Here is a 15,117-nt window from a genome sequence, read left to right as displayed (position 1 = left end):
TAAGAAAAATAGCAGAGCACTATAAACAAACCCTTTCCTTTTCAACAAAAAACAAAAGCAAAAGTCAGTTCCCAAATGTTTGTTGGAATAAAACAGTCTTCACCTACATGGAATTATCAGGATGTGGCCAACGGCCATGATGACCATGTGTGGATACAGAATTGTTTCTGAATACCAGCTGCTGGAAACTACAGGAGGAGAGAGGGCTCTTGTGCTTGGATCCTGTTTGAAGGTTTCTCACAAGCATCTGAATGGCCACTGGATGGGCCATTGGCCTCATCCAGCAGGTTTTTCTTATGTTCTTCCGTTCTGATCTGTTTTCACATTGGTTCAAGGACTCGAGGAGAAAGGAACAAAAATATACAGTGGCACTTTGGGGCATCCATTGACCGCACGTTTGACACATGGCCAGCCCATAGAATTGGTCTTTTCCCTTAATCCTCCTCTCACCCTACAAATAGCAATTGCTGTATCCACCACCCGTGCCAAGAACAGCTGCTAAACTCTATGCCTTTGATGAATGCTGTGCATTTGCTGCTCCCCCCTTGGGGTCAGGGAACATGGGAAGTACGTAAAAAGAGAATTTACTTTGAGCTATTTTTTGGGAGCCATCCCCACTCCTCACCCCCAATTAAAGAAACATGTTTAGAACACATTACTTGTTGGGTGTTTGCTACTTCCTTTTATTTTTCAATGAGAAGGAAATCATCCCTCCCCATATCCTTTGGAGGGAGCCAAGTGCATAAACCAGTGTTTGGGGGGATTTGCACCTGCTCAGAAAGGGAAATAAGGGCACACAGTGGAGCAAATCTGGTTTCATGCCATGAACCTTTAATTTGCGGCATCCCTAGAAGGATGGCAGAGTGCCAAGGAGCAGCGTTCTGACAATAAGCCTTACCCTGAGATCAGAGGAAAACCTTCAGATCTTCACCGCAGACTCCCAAAATGGCATTACTCATGCTTTTAAGATGCGAGGACGTCCCGGACATCCAATTTCACCTCGCCAATATGGTGCTCCCGTGAAAAACAGAAAACACACAAAAGCTATTGACTTCTGTGGAACGGAGCCAATTTAAGCTAGCTGAGGAGTTGACTCGGAGCCTCATCTTAGAGGTGGATCCAAAAATAGGAGCGGGGAAGGGGGGGTAAGATATAGGGGGTAAGAGGGCAGGGGGTGTCACACACAGACTCCCAAAGAAAAGCGAGGAATGGCTGATTGTTCCTATTTTATGACACAGCTGAAGGAAGGCATGTTGAGGGGGACAAACAGACGGAGCCTAGTGCTTCTGAAATGAACACTGCGTATTTTCAGCACCTATTGAATACGTTCCCTTTTCTGTCTGTATTCAAATTCAATCCTAACATTGTTTTTATACGTGAAAAACATTTTGCATGTGTTTTTATTGTTGATGCTTTCGTCGCTGAATCACTTCGAGGCACTTCATGGGAAACAACATCAACGAAATCAATCAATAGAAGTGGACAGAGCAATGAGATGCCCACAGAATATTCCCTGGTACCCACAGGATCTCCACCCCCCCCATGAAATCGGGCTTTATGGTACCCAAAAAAGTAGGTTGCAGGGTGTGTGGGTGGGAGAGTCCCTGATTTGCAGATGGGCCCAAAGAGGTTAGCAATCACGGGTGCAAAGGCATGGGCATTGGCCCCCCACCCCAACATGTCTGGCTGTGCCAAGTCAGCCTCAGGAGGTGGCAACCTAAGGCCCGTGGGCCAGATGCAGCCCAATTGCCTTCTGTTTTTTTTTAAAATAAATGTTTATTGGGATTTTACAAAACATAGAAATCAAACAATCACATAAATCAAAACAGAAAACAAAAAATACACATTTAATAAAGAAAAAGAAAGAAAGAAAAAGAGTCCGCGTTTAAGTTTCAAGGTTCTATATCCCTCTTTCCTGACCTCCTCACATCTCCCTTTTTTGTATTCCTCTTTATTCCGTCAAATTCAGCAAATTCTAACCCTCTTTCAAACCTCATTTATAATTATATATTCCCACTTATTATGTCTCTAATTTCCCTTATCTTGGTCTTTTACTCCACCTTATATACTTTGACATAATATTATTCTAGTCATACCCCCCTTCTCTTTTTTAAGATTCTTTTTTCATAGCTCTTTTAACCATATCCCAAATGCCATGTTACCTTCACATCCCACATCATTTTAACATTCAAACATTTTACAATATTTCTGTAGATAATCCTTGAACTTTTTCCAATCCTCTTCCATCAACTCTTCTCCCAGGTCTCGGATTCTGCCGGTCATTTCTGCCATCTCCATATATTCAATCACTTGCATCTGCCATTCTTCCACTGTGGGCAAATCTTGTGTCTTCCAATATTTAGCGAGAAGTATTCTTGCTGCTGGGCCTTCTGAATCCGGCCCACGGACGGTCCAGGAATCAGCATGTTTTTACATAGGTAGAATGTGTGCCTTTATTTAAAATGCATCTCTGGGTTATTTGTGGGGCAAAGGAATTCTTTCATTTCCCCCCCCCCTCCCCAAATATAGTCCGGCCCACCACATGGTCTGAGGGACAGTGGACTGACCCACGGCTGAAAAAGGTAGACTCTCCTTCCTTGGAGGTTTTTAAGCAGAAGTTGGATGGTAGTCATGGATGCTTTAGCATTCTATAATTCAGGTGTTTAGTGTGAAGGTCGGCTAAAAAGTTCCAAGCATGTTTCCTTGAATGTTCTCATAAGCCTCCTTGCAACTGGGAATCTAACAAGTGACCCCAAAAACCACCGTTTACTCAAAAGATTGGTGCTACCAGCTTCAGTGGGGCTTTCTTCAAAGTAAGGTGCATAGGATTGCAGACTAAAAGCCTAAGAACACACACACACACACACACACACACACACACACACACACACACACATTGAATAGTCATCCGTAAAAGGAAAATTTGCTAAGGGCAGTTCCCACAAATACAGAATACTTCTAAAATACCAAACATTAATAAACCCATCAATAATAAATGCACCCATCTCAAATAAGCTATGACCAAAACATAACAGAACCAAACAGAAAAATGGCCCAAGCCATCTGCGACATTGTAAATGTTTGTGCAAACGTGTGCTAGATTTCCTCACTTGCTCATGGTCACAAATTTCCTCATCCCTTGCCAGGGGCGCCAACTTACCCCTTACATTGAGGGGATACAGTCATGTGATGCATCACAAGATGTTGCCTGGCATGTGCCAGGCGGAAGAAGACATGTGGAGGGCGATCTCCATGCTTGTTCATCCCAGCCGCAGCCCAGGAGCCAGGTTATGACTGGGACGAGTGAAGCAAAGATGGCCTGCGCTTGTCCCAGTTGCATGGAGTCTGGGACGAGAGCAGGCAATCTTTGCTTCACTGGGGCTGGGGCTGGGGCTGGGGCACACGACGGGGGTGGGGATGGCAGCCTTCTCAATATTGGGGGGTACTGCCCCCTGCCAAAAAATATTCGGGGAGCTGAAGCCCCCTCTGCCCCCGTCCCCTGCCCCATAAAGTCCATATGGATTTTGCATTCCAATGGAACATTCTTTTTCTCATGGATTCATTCATTAGAAATACTTCTGCAATGTCCACCAAAGAACTGGCTGAAAGGAAAGGATGGATTAGAGATATGTCTGATGTACATGGGCTCTCCCAGAACATCTATTCTCTGCCTGTATTGGCTGCTTTGTTCCATGTACCCAGTTTTGGGTATTTACAGAAAGCTCAGCAGAGCTTTCCCAATCTCATAGGCAGGTTTTATGATGGGGGAAGCTTGCAATCACCCAGAAGGCATAAATCCACATTCACACAGACGGGTCATTTGAAGCCATCAGGCACACCAAGGAAAAGAGAGAAACCATTTAAGAGACAAAAGGGGACTTTCAGAGTCTTGATGGCTCGGCCATCTGCACACAAAAGGCAGAAGCTGCCTGAAACTGCGATCTACTATTCACAGTTGAAGCTCAATCTTACAAGATGACAAAGCGAAGGAACTGTTTTTGCCACGTGGTATATTTGTAGCTCCAGCAAGCAAAGGTCTCATGCAGACTGACAGATATTACCTCGGTGGTTCATATTTGGCTTGGTGGCGGTGCAAAGCTCTCTGCAGCGCCTTGCCCTGATCTTAGCAACACCGGCGGAAGTGTCAGGGTTTGTTGTTGTTGGCATACGTCTGTCTTGAGAAACATCACCTCCGGGGGTGAAGGCAAACTGCTGGGGAAACACAGCGCCTGCTGTGGTTGCAGAGGCTGGGAACTCATATCTGCTGCCTCCTCTGCTGTTTTTGCTGCATCAGCCGCACTGAAGTGACCTCTCCAGGGTGCAAGCACGGGCAATGTGTATGGAGGTCCTGGGCTGCCCAGACAACAAGACCTTTGGCCTGACTGATGTGGTCCAAAGGAAAGTAGAGCAATACACTTAGCACCAGCTTGGCTGCAGGAGTTGCCGGAATAACAGTGATGATGATGATGATACAGTGTTACCTCGAGTTACATACGCTTCAGGTTACAGACTCCGCTAACCCAGAAATATTACTTCAGGTTAAGAACTTTGCTTCAGGATGGGAACAGAAAGCATGCAACCGCGGCGCGGCAGCAGCAGGAGGCCCCATTAGCTAAAGTGGTGCTTCAGGTTAAGAACAGTTTCAGGTTAAGAACGGACCTCCAGAATGAATTAAGTTCTTAACCCAAGGTACCACTGTAATGTTATTTATTTATATGCCACCCATCTGACTGGGTTGCCCCATTCACTCTGGGCAACTTCCAACAAATCAAAATCCAACCATCTTAGGAACTCCACTCCAGATGTGTGTAGGGTTTACTCCTTAGCATTTTCCTCTCCTGAATATGTCCTGCAAGGCAGAGGGGATGGGCTTTTTCTTGGGACTTATTCCTGAAGCTGGGTTTACTCTCGCAAAGCATCAGAAGTTTAGGACCTTCTCCTAGATGACTACCTTCCCAGGTTGACAAGCTCCATCTGCCCCTCATTTCTCTTTAAGGCATGTGCAGAAACTGCCTTCTTGACTATTGGACCCACTATTTGTCTCATCCACTCATGGGAAGAGCCAACTCCTGGGGTTCAAGGTCCCTTCAGCCCCCAGTAAAATATTTGAGGGTGCTGCCTTCCCAAAGTTGATGGGCACTGCCATTCAAATAGTGTGCGTACACTGTGTCTTGTGGTCTATTATGTGGAATGGGGCTTACCTGCTGTGACGTTAACATATGAGAGTGCTGGAGGTGAAATAGTTAAACAGGTTACCCAATCAGAACCCAGGGGGTGGAGTCAGAGGGACTATAAAACCAGCTCTAGGAGGGGCGAAAGAAGAAGTTTGTTGGGAGTTGGGTGGTTGGTTGGAGTGAATTGGGATAGAGTCTGTGGGTTAGTTGAGTTAGTGTAGCGTAATAAGCTGAGTCAGGAACAATTAAGGGCTAGGAAGACAAGTAAATATCTGAGAGGTGGTTTAGTGAGAGAGAGCAGGTAGCGGAAGTTATAGGTCTGGATAGGCACCCCATGATTGTAATTGACTGATACCGTTTATGAAACCACATGCTTGTTAAACTGCAATAAATAAACAGAAGTTTATGATCCAATTTAACCCTGACTGGACTCAGTATTCTACCAGGTAGGGCCTGGGTGATGGCAGCGAGAAATAAAGTGGTGGCACAGGGATCAATAGACGGTGAAACGTCCGGGGACCCTGTGTGATCGCCACTGCTGCCTCCCAAAGTTTTTATTCAAGTTGGCACCCCTGAACCAAAGGATCGCCTGCTTTCACCCTCTGCTCTGATACCATAGTCTTGCGCTTGCTTTCTGTGGGAAGGGAGATTTCAGACAAATGGCTGCCCCACCAGCAACCTGAAAGGGTACTGTCCTGGAAGAGTCTTGCCGCTCGACACCATCAAAATCAGCACCAAGGGCAAGGCCAAAGCTGAGGTGAGAGTGTGAGAGCACTCAGTAACCTGAGAGCAAGCATGTTTTCTAAAATGCCAACCTTGTTTTATCATGTGTTCGCTTTCCATCAGTCCTCTCTCTCTCTCTCTCTCTCTCTCTCTCTCTCTTTCCCTCTCTCAATACGCTCAAGAGCTTTTTGCTTACTGACATTTTTAAAAGTGATGACACACTGGAGGGAGACCGAGACAACCCTTTCGAAAGAGCATCAGCTGTGAGCTTTACCTGTCCAGCAGAAACACATTTTCCCTTGGAGACGGTCGTCTCTCTCTCTCTCTCTCTGACTGCTGGAGAGAGGAAGTCGGGCAATGACACATCCTTGTATAAATACCTTCCAGATCCAGTAAGAAGAAAACAATGTGGCCTGCCGTACATATTGGTATAAGACAGGCTAGCAAAATGGCCGTGGCAACAGGAAAGTCTCTCCATTTCAGCAGTCCCCTTGTGTTTCTCATTCCCCACTTCCCCCAAATCAGGTCACATCTAACACACACATAAAGCACATGGCTCCCCGTAAATAATCCTGGGAACTGTATTTTGTTAAGGATACTGGGAATTGTAGCTCTTTGCTACATAAGCTGAAGTTTCCAGGACTGTCTGGAGGAAGCCAGATGCTCTGCATATATAGTATGGACGCAATCTTGGTTCTCCACCTTTGCACATCAGTTCAACTTCATTTTGGTGTGAACTGCTCCTAGTGAAACCATTTTTAGATGCGATTTTGCCTGACATAATCATTTCTGCAAAGCAATTCCCCCCACATAATGTATTTTTGCATGTTATTTTCTACAAACTTATGCACACTTTACTCTAATGTGTACATTTTGCGTCCGTCACTTGACTGGAGAACTGCGCTGCAAAATTCAGAGAGGGGTAACTTTTCACATTGCAGACCTTTCACGTTTCAAATCCCTTTCCTTTGTTTGTTTTGAAAGGTGAGAGAAATGCCAAATACATTGTAATGCAATCTCTATGTGTTTTACTAGTTTATTTTCCAAGACTATAGTGGTTCTGGTGTGATATCCTAGCTGGGAATGAAGGTTGTCTGTCTGTCTGTCTGTCTGTCTGTCTGTCTGTCTGTTGTCTGTCTGTCTGTCTCTCTCTGTGTCTGTCTGTGTGTGTGTGTGTGTGTGTGTGTGTGTGTGAACATAGACTTATACTTGAGGCCCATTCCTTCTCACAGTGGGTGACAGTGATTGCTTACTAAGAAGCAATCTTGTGCACACCTATCTTGAAAGTAAGCCTCATTGAACACAGTGAGAATGGCTTCTGGAGTAAACAGACACAGGTTTGCCGGTTTGCCTGTTTGTTTAGGACACAATTTTACACACACTTGTCTAGAAGTAAGTCCCACTGAACTCATTGTGCCTTATTTCTCAGTAAACATGTACAGGACTGCATTGCATTCTCTCATACATATCTGTGCAGTGTAGCATAGTGGTCAGGGTGTTGGACTAGGGCCTAGAAGGCTGGAGTTTAAATCACCGCTCAGCTTTGGACAGGGTTGCCAAACATCCGGAATTTCCCAGACATAGCCAGAATATGGTAGTTGAAAGCAGTGTCCGCTGAAATGTCCAGGAAAATTTCATTAAAAATAGCTCAAAAACTTCAATTTTAAAAAAGATTTTGTAAAAAAAAAAGCTCAACAACTTTGCCCAAAAACAACCATCGGGTTCAGCTTTTCACTTTTTGAAATATGGCAACCCTAGCTTTGGAACTCACTAGGTGTAATTTACAAAAAGAATGTACTAAAATTCATGATGTTTGGTCCTCAGTAGTTCAGAAGAACATCTGCTTTGAGGTGTTGACTCGGTCAGGGGAAAAGGCAGGGTATAAATAAATAATAATTATTATTATAAGGAGCATATTTATGTCAGTTTGGACAATTAATCAATTGGTGTGGTTCTTACTCAGAAAATTATTACTAATAATTGAGTAAGTTGACAGTCCTAAGAATATTTTTTAAAATCAGAGGACTCCCGCACACCTTTCTCCTGATTCCCTGTTCCTTTTTTGAGATGTGAAATGACTATGCAGGAAATGGGAGAAATAGTAAAAAAAAAGTTCTAGGCAATGGGTGTGGAGGGAATAGTTGCTTTCACTTCAGGAAAGATGCAGATTTCAATCAATGAAATCAATCAATAGCATTTGCTGGCTGCAAAGATGGCTCAGAGCTTCCTGCTGAGTGGCTGTATGATGAACGACCAGTTGTGCGGGACTTGAGGGAAGGCCAAAGGTCACTATCACCTTGAAATCTAATCTGCTGCCATGCCGGCCACTTGCTGGAGGCCGGAAGCCATTTGGGTCAACTGCGTTACAACGGAGCCGCACACAGATCCCCATTGAAATCCATGTGATCAAAAGGTGGCTGGACGAAGTGCGACTAACCTAGTCTGGATCCGGCCCAATCTTTCTTTGCTTGATCAGCTCATTGGCTAAAGTACAGTGGTACTTCGGGTTAAGAACTTAATTCGTTCCGGAGGTCCGTTCTTAACCTGAAACTGTTCTTAACCGGAGGTACCACTTTAGCTAATGGGGCCTCCTGCTGCCGCTGCCGCAAAGTTAGTTGCACTTTCTGTTCTTATCCTGAAGCAAAGTTCTTAACCCGAGGTACTATTTCTGGGTTAGCGGTGTCTGTAACCTGAAGCGTCTGTAACCCGAGGTACCACTGTACTGTTTGCATTACAGTGGTACCTCAGGTTGCCTACGCTTCAGGTTACATATGCTTCAGGTTACACACTCCGCTAACCCAGAAATAGTGCTTCAGGTTAAGAACTTTGCTTCAGGATAAGAACAGAAATCAGGCTCCAGTGGTGCGGCAGCAGCAGGAGGCCCCATTAGCTAAAGTGGTGCTTCAGGTTAAGAACAGTTTCAGGTTAAGAACAGACCTGGGGTGGGGGGGAAACAGGTCAGGTAAAAAACAATGCTGTCCAGGGTTGTAAAGACTGCGGAGAGAATAATTGGGTGCACTCTTCCCACCTTGGATCAAATCCATGCTTCCAGGTGTCATAAGAAAGCTGCAGAGACAGTGCAGGATAGTGCACACCCTGGAAATGATCTTTCAGCTTCTGCCTTCTGGAAGAAGGTACTGGGTTATGAAGACTAGGACAAGCCGCCTGAGAAACAGTTTCTATCCAAATGTGGTTTTGGTTTGAAACGCAGTGTAAGGTAGTCTCTATGGGAGTATATTTAATTATGGGGTATCAAAGTTTTAGGGGGCTAACCAGGCTGGGATAGCAGGCTTGTTGGTTTTTGAATGTCTGATGTAGATTTTTTTCAATTTCATTGTTCTGTATGGGACAATGACAATAAAGATTATTGTATCGTATTGACCTCCAGAACGAATTAAGTTCTTAACCCGAGGTATCACTGTACAACCTGTTTTGCCACAGCATTGTAGTGGTGGGAGAAGTTGCAATCTCTAAAACATCCCACTTGCACACCACTTTCTAAAAGCGCAGGAGCTCCATCTGGCCTCCTCCTTCATCCAAGGGAAATAGGTGCTGCATTTTCTTGTGTCGCCTCGATTCTTTTTAACAGCCGTGCAACGCAGAAAATAACATCTCTCTTCCAGACTGGACCAGTTCTCCTCTGAGTGGAGGCAAATCTTTGGTCTCAACACTCCAACCCATCCGCACCCACTATCTCTGGGGCCTAACCTGAACATGTTTAGCACTTGTTCTGTCATTTCAGAAGTGCCATAAAAGCAATTATTCACGAATGATAAAAAGAGGTATTTATAGGAGCCAACATTCTAATGAGAACTGAGTTAATGTAATTTAGGCACTCATTGGGATCACATGGGCTGCTAGTGAACCTTTGATCCTTGAATGAAAACTACATCTGAAATGAATCATTCACATTATTCCTCCATTCGAATTTATCAATCATCTCCTCCCTTTCCATGTAATTACAGCCGCTGCGGCTTTGGCCCTGGATGCCAAATGATTTTAAAGTGCCATTGTTTAATTAGAGATGTAATATTTCAGCATGCACAGTGCAGGAGTGAAGAAAATTCCCTCCTGGTCTCCTTTGATCCCTCTTAGCCTCCGTATTAATGTCAGGCGCGAGCAAAGCAAGTTGGACAAAATAAAAGTTATGTCTTCATTTAGAGACAGGTATAAATTAGCAGTGGGTGAGATCATTAATTTCATTGATTTGGGATTCAGTGCTTAAAGATTCATGCGGTAGATTTGGAGAGGGAGATTATATCTGAGGCTATACTGGGTCCCAGCGGGATCAAACTCCTCCAGCCTGTTGAGGTAGCTTCATTTGCTGAACACAAATGCAGTGAAAGACTTAAGCTGCTCTCGGTAGAAGTTCAGCCAGTGATTTGCATTGACCTTGGCAACCACGCTGGAGAATGAGGTGGAGGAAAGGCAGAAATGGCTGAATTAAAGGAAATGGAAGCTGTGCAGCTATTTGGATGGTGGCGGTGAATGGCATCAAGGATACTGTTTTGTGCCTAAAACTGTACCGCTTATAAGGGGAAATATTCATATCAGTGTCAAATACTTCCACTTCCTGTTTTCAAGCAGAAGCTACACACACACACACACACACACACACACACACAGTATTGTTCTGGAAACAGCAGTGCTTTTGAGCACCAGGGTGCTGGAAGCAACAGGAAGGGAAGGTGCTCTTGTGTGTGCTTGGAGGTTTCCCACAGGGATCTGGTTAGCCACTGTGAGAACAGAATGCTGGTCTAGATGGGCAACTGGTCTGATCCAGCAGGTTCTTCTTACATTCTTTAAAAAACCAAACCTTTTCGAGCATACAGTGGTACCTCTGGTTGCGAATGGGATCCGTTCCGGAGCCCCTTTCGCAACATGAGCAAAACGCAACCCGCATCTGCGCGGGTCGCAATTCGCCGCTTCTGCGCATGCGCATGTGATTTTGCGCATCTGCACATGCGCGAGCAGTGAAACCCGGAAGTAACCCTTTCTGCTACTTCCGGGTTGCCAAGGAACGCAACCTGAAAACACGCAACATGAAGCAAACGTAACAAGAGGTATGACTATAATTCAAAGTGCTGCTGCTGACCTTTAAAGCCCTAAATGGCCTTGGCCCTGTTATACCTGAAGGAGTGTCTCCACATCGCTCTGAGGGCCTTCTGGCGGTTCCCTCACTGCAATAAGTGAAGTTACAGGGAATCGGGCAGAGGGCCTTCTTGGTAGTGGCGCCTGCCTTGTGGAACGCCCTCCCATCAGACGTCAAGGAAATAAACAACTATATGCCTTTTAGAAGACATCTGAAGGTATAGGGAAGTTTTTAATGGTTGATGTTTTATTGAGTTTTTAATTCTTTGTTGGGAGCCGCCCAGAGTGGCTGAGGGAATCCTGTCAGGTGGGTGGCATATACATAATAAAATTGTTGCTGTTAAACTTGCCCGCAGTCTTAAATTGTGCAAATATTAGCTTTTCTGTCACTCCTGCTTGTTGCCAGCAGAGCTTAAGTTCAAATACCAGGTGCATACTTGCATTTCTGAATAAAGATGGGAAATGCACTGCATCTGAAAAGGATCAAAGCAACCTAATGTCCTCAAGCTGTTAACAGAAGAAGATCTTGGCCCTTCTAGTCCAGCACTCTGTTCTCACAGCAGCCAAGCCAATAGCCATGGAAAGCCCACAAGCAGAGCCTGAGTGCGGGGCAGAGTTGTTCCCAGCAGCAAATGGTATTCAGAGGCCTTCTCTAACTCCCTCCCTCTCTTTCTCTCTATCTCTCTCTCTCACACACCCACACTCAATTAGTTTTCACACTTTTGTATATCTTTACATTGACCATTTCACACATCCAAAAAAAAAAAAAAGGTTCCTTAGAACCATCAGACTTCCCTCCCTCCATGGGTCCGTTCTATAATACAAAGTTATCTGCATCCTTTTAAATTATCCAGTTACTAATTTTTCCATTAAAAAACCCAAAACCATATGACAAGAATTTCACATTACAAGCATCTTTACATTCCTGCCAGTGATTTTAGATCAGGCTCCCTCAACCTTGGCCCTCCAGATGTTTTTGGGACTACAATTCCCAGCATCCCTGACCACTGGTCCTGCTAGCTAGGGATCATGGGAGTTGTAGGCCAAAAACATCTGGAGGGCTGAGGTTGAGGATGTCTGTTTTAGTTGTTCACAGTGGTCTTTAAGTAATATAAAATTTTATTCCAGTCTTTTTTCAAATACTTGATCTTCCTGGTTTCAGATCTTCCCTGTCAATTTTGCCATCTCCACATAGTCCATCAGTTTCGTCTGCCATTCTTCTTTCAATGGTGCTGGTATCCGAAGGCCTACTGCCTGTCCCAGTGGTCATGGAACATAGCCATCATGGCCAGCTGATCATCTCACCATCCACGACTTCATCTCATCCTCTTTTAGACTCAAAGCTGGTGGCCATTGCTGCCTTTTGTGGGAATGAATTCTATAATTTACTACAATCTGTTCGAATAAGTCCTTTTTTTGGTCTTCCACCATTCAACTTCCTTGGATAGCCCCAGACTTTTGTACAATGGGGAAAAACAAACTTTTCTGTGTCTGCTTTCTCCACACCATGCAGAATCTTACACACCTCTATCATGTCTCCCCTTACTTGCCTGCCCTCTAAACTAAGGAATCCCAAGCCTTTCTTCATAGGGGGGAGTTGCTCCAACACCCCTGGATTATTTTTGTGGCTCTACAAGCACACCATCCCTGTCCATTGGCTGTTCTGTTTTGGACTGAGAGACGATGTGCTCCAGTCTGGGGAAGGCGGGTTTAGAACATGCAAATAAACACCACCCATGTTCCTGCATGAATCACTAATTTCTGCCTCTTTCCCATGCTCGCTCTGTGGCAGCTCCAGCTAAAAGGGTCAGGCAGCAGGTGGCAGGAAGAATCTCTGCCTGAGTCACTGGAGAGTCCCTTCCAGTTAGTAGGCTAATACTAGGCTAATTGGGCAAACCATCTGACCGGGTACAAAGCAGCCTCCTTTTGCTGTCTCACCTGGGAATAATTAAGGCAGCCATCATCTACACACTTACATGGGATTCAGTCCAATTGAACTCACAGCACATTAGTTTGCCCCTGCACAGTTTGGGATGTACAGATTTAAGACAGTTATACTCTTGCTTCTTTTAAAATTTTATTTTGGAGTGTGTGTGTGCGGGGGGATGCTTTTAGATGTTAGCCCTGCCCGGTTCATAGCTGTCAATGTTTTCCCTTTTTAAAGGGAAATTCCCTTATTCCGAAAAGGATTCCTTGCAAGAAAAGGGAAAAGTTGACAGCTATGGCCCGGTCATCTCTTAAGGCCTTCCAGTAAGTCAAAACCAGCCATTTCTATAATGTCACCACCGCCACTGGTCTTGCACTGCAGAGCAGAATCGGCTTACTGTATTTCATGCACGTTTTCCTGGACTAATTTGTCCTGCCGTTGTGCAATTATGAGCATAAGCATTTCTAAAGATAGCTGTTTTGCTGCATTAGCCAGGACACTGAGGGGCCAGGATACCAACTTTATCAATATATTGTTTTAATGTCATCCCATCACTCAGATTTTACTGATTTGCCATCCGTATTGAGAGACCTCCTCTGAGATCACGTCCCTCATTCCTAACTGAGCAGAAGTACCTTGAGATTTATTTATTTTTAATGGATTAAAACAAGGCACACAAGTTTAGGACAGGGAGCGTTAACACTACAGGAAATGCTTTTGCCCTATTCATCAGCTCCCGGGCAATAAATGTGCCTAAGAAGAGTCTCTTGGATCAAGCCAACGTCCCATCAAGTCCAGCATCCTCTTCTCAAAGTAGCCAACTGGATGCCTGTCTGAAACCCATAAGCAGGAACCAAATGCAAGAGCACTCTTCCCTCCCCCAAGGTTAGGGTAAGGCCACTGCTTCAGGGGGCAGAAGCTGCCCAGAATTCCCTGCCCATCTCTGCCAGCAACAGAGACACACAGCAGCCATCAGTGCCAATTTGGGGCAAGATTGCATCCATTTGGGAAACAGCCCTACTAGAAAAATTAACCAATAAACTAAAACTGACACCGGGACAAATAGAAGAAGACACCTTCACCCCCATATGGCTCCCCTTTATCACATACACAGCCCAACAAGACAATGACAAAAATCCACCAACAGCATACAAATCAGTATGGCCAACCTGATCCAAAACACCCAACCACCCCACTCACACGTGAAAACAAAGACCACCACAGCAACCACAAATGAATAACCACACCCTAGGCCAACCCTAGACAAACCTAGACAACATCTTAAAAAAAGCAGAGACATCACCTTGCCAACAAAAGCCTGTATAGTTAAAGCTACGGTTTTCCCAGTAGTGATGTATGGAAGTGAGAGCTGGACCATAAAGAAGGCTGATTGCCAAAGAATTGATGCTTTTGAATTATGGTGCTGGAGGAGACTCTTGAGAGTCCCATGGACTGCAAGAAGATCAAACCTACCCATTCTTAAGGAAATCAGCCCTGAGTGCTCACTGGAAGGACAGATCCTACAGCTGAGGCTCCAATACTTTGGCCACCTCATGAGAAGAGAAGACTCCCTGGAAAAGACCCTGTTGTTGGGGAAGATGGAGGGCACAAGGAGAAGGGGATGACAGAGGACGAGATGGTTGGACAGTGTTCTCAAAGCTACCAGCATGAGTTTGACCAAACTGCGGGAGGCAGTGGAAGACAGGAGAGCCTGGCGTGCTCTGGTCCATGGGGTCACGAAGAGTCGGACATGACTAAACGACTAAACAACAACAACAAGGCCAACCCCAACCTCTCTCACCACCAAAGGAACACAAGCGAACAGCAAAGAACCTGCACAAGCAACGCTGACACCAAACCCTACATATAGTAAGTAAAATAGAAACATTGCCACCCCACCCCACCCCATCTCCCCCCCCACCTCTTTCCCACTTTTCTTCCTAATGTCTCAACAAATGAAACTGATTTGTAAAAATGTTACATGGGGGGGAAAATATGAGAGAGAGACATTGCAAATACTTTTGTAAATTAAGAAAATCTTTAATGAAAAAAAAATGGGGAAAAAAGAGATTGCATCCATTTGGAGCAAGATTTCACCCGAAATCAGCACTGGTGAGAGTGCTGCTTCTCCACCAGGCAGTGGATGTGACAGAGCAGGTGGCAGCGACAGGAACAGGTAGGTGGTGGCAGTGGCAGTGGTGG

This window comes from Podarcis raffonei, chromosome 11, assembly GCF_027172205.1.
Source record: "Podarcis raffonei isolate rPodRaf1 chromosome 11, rPodRaf1.pri, whole genome shotgun sequence".
Classification (NCBI taxonomy): Eukaryota; Metazoa; Chordata; class Lepidosauria; order Squamata; family Lacertidae; genus Podarcis; species Podarcis raffonei.
This window is presented reverse-complemented; position numbering follows the sequence as displayed.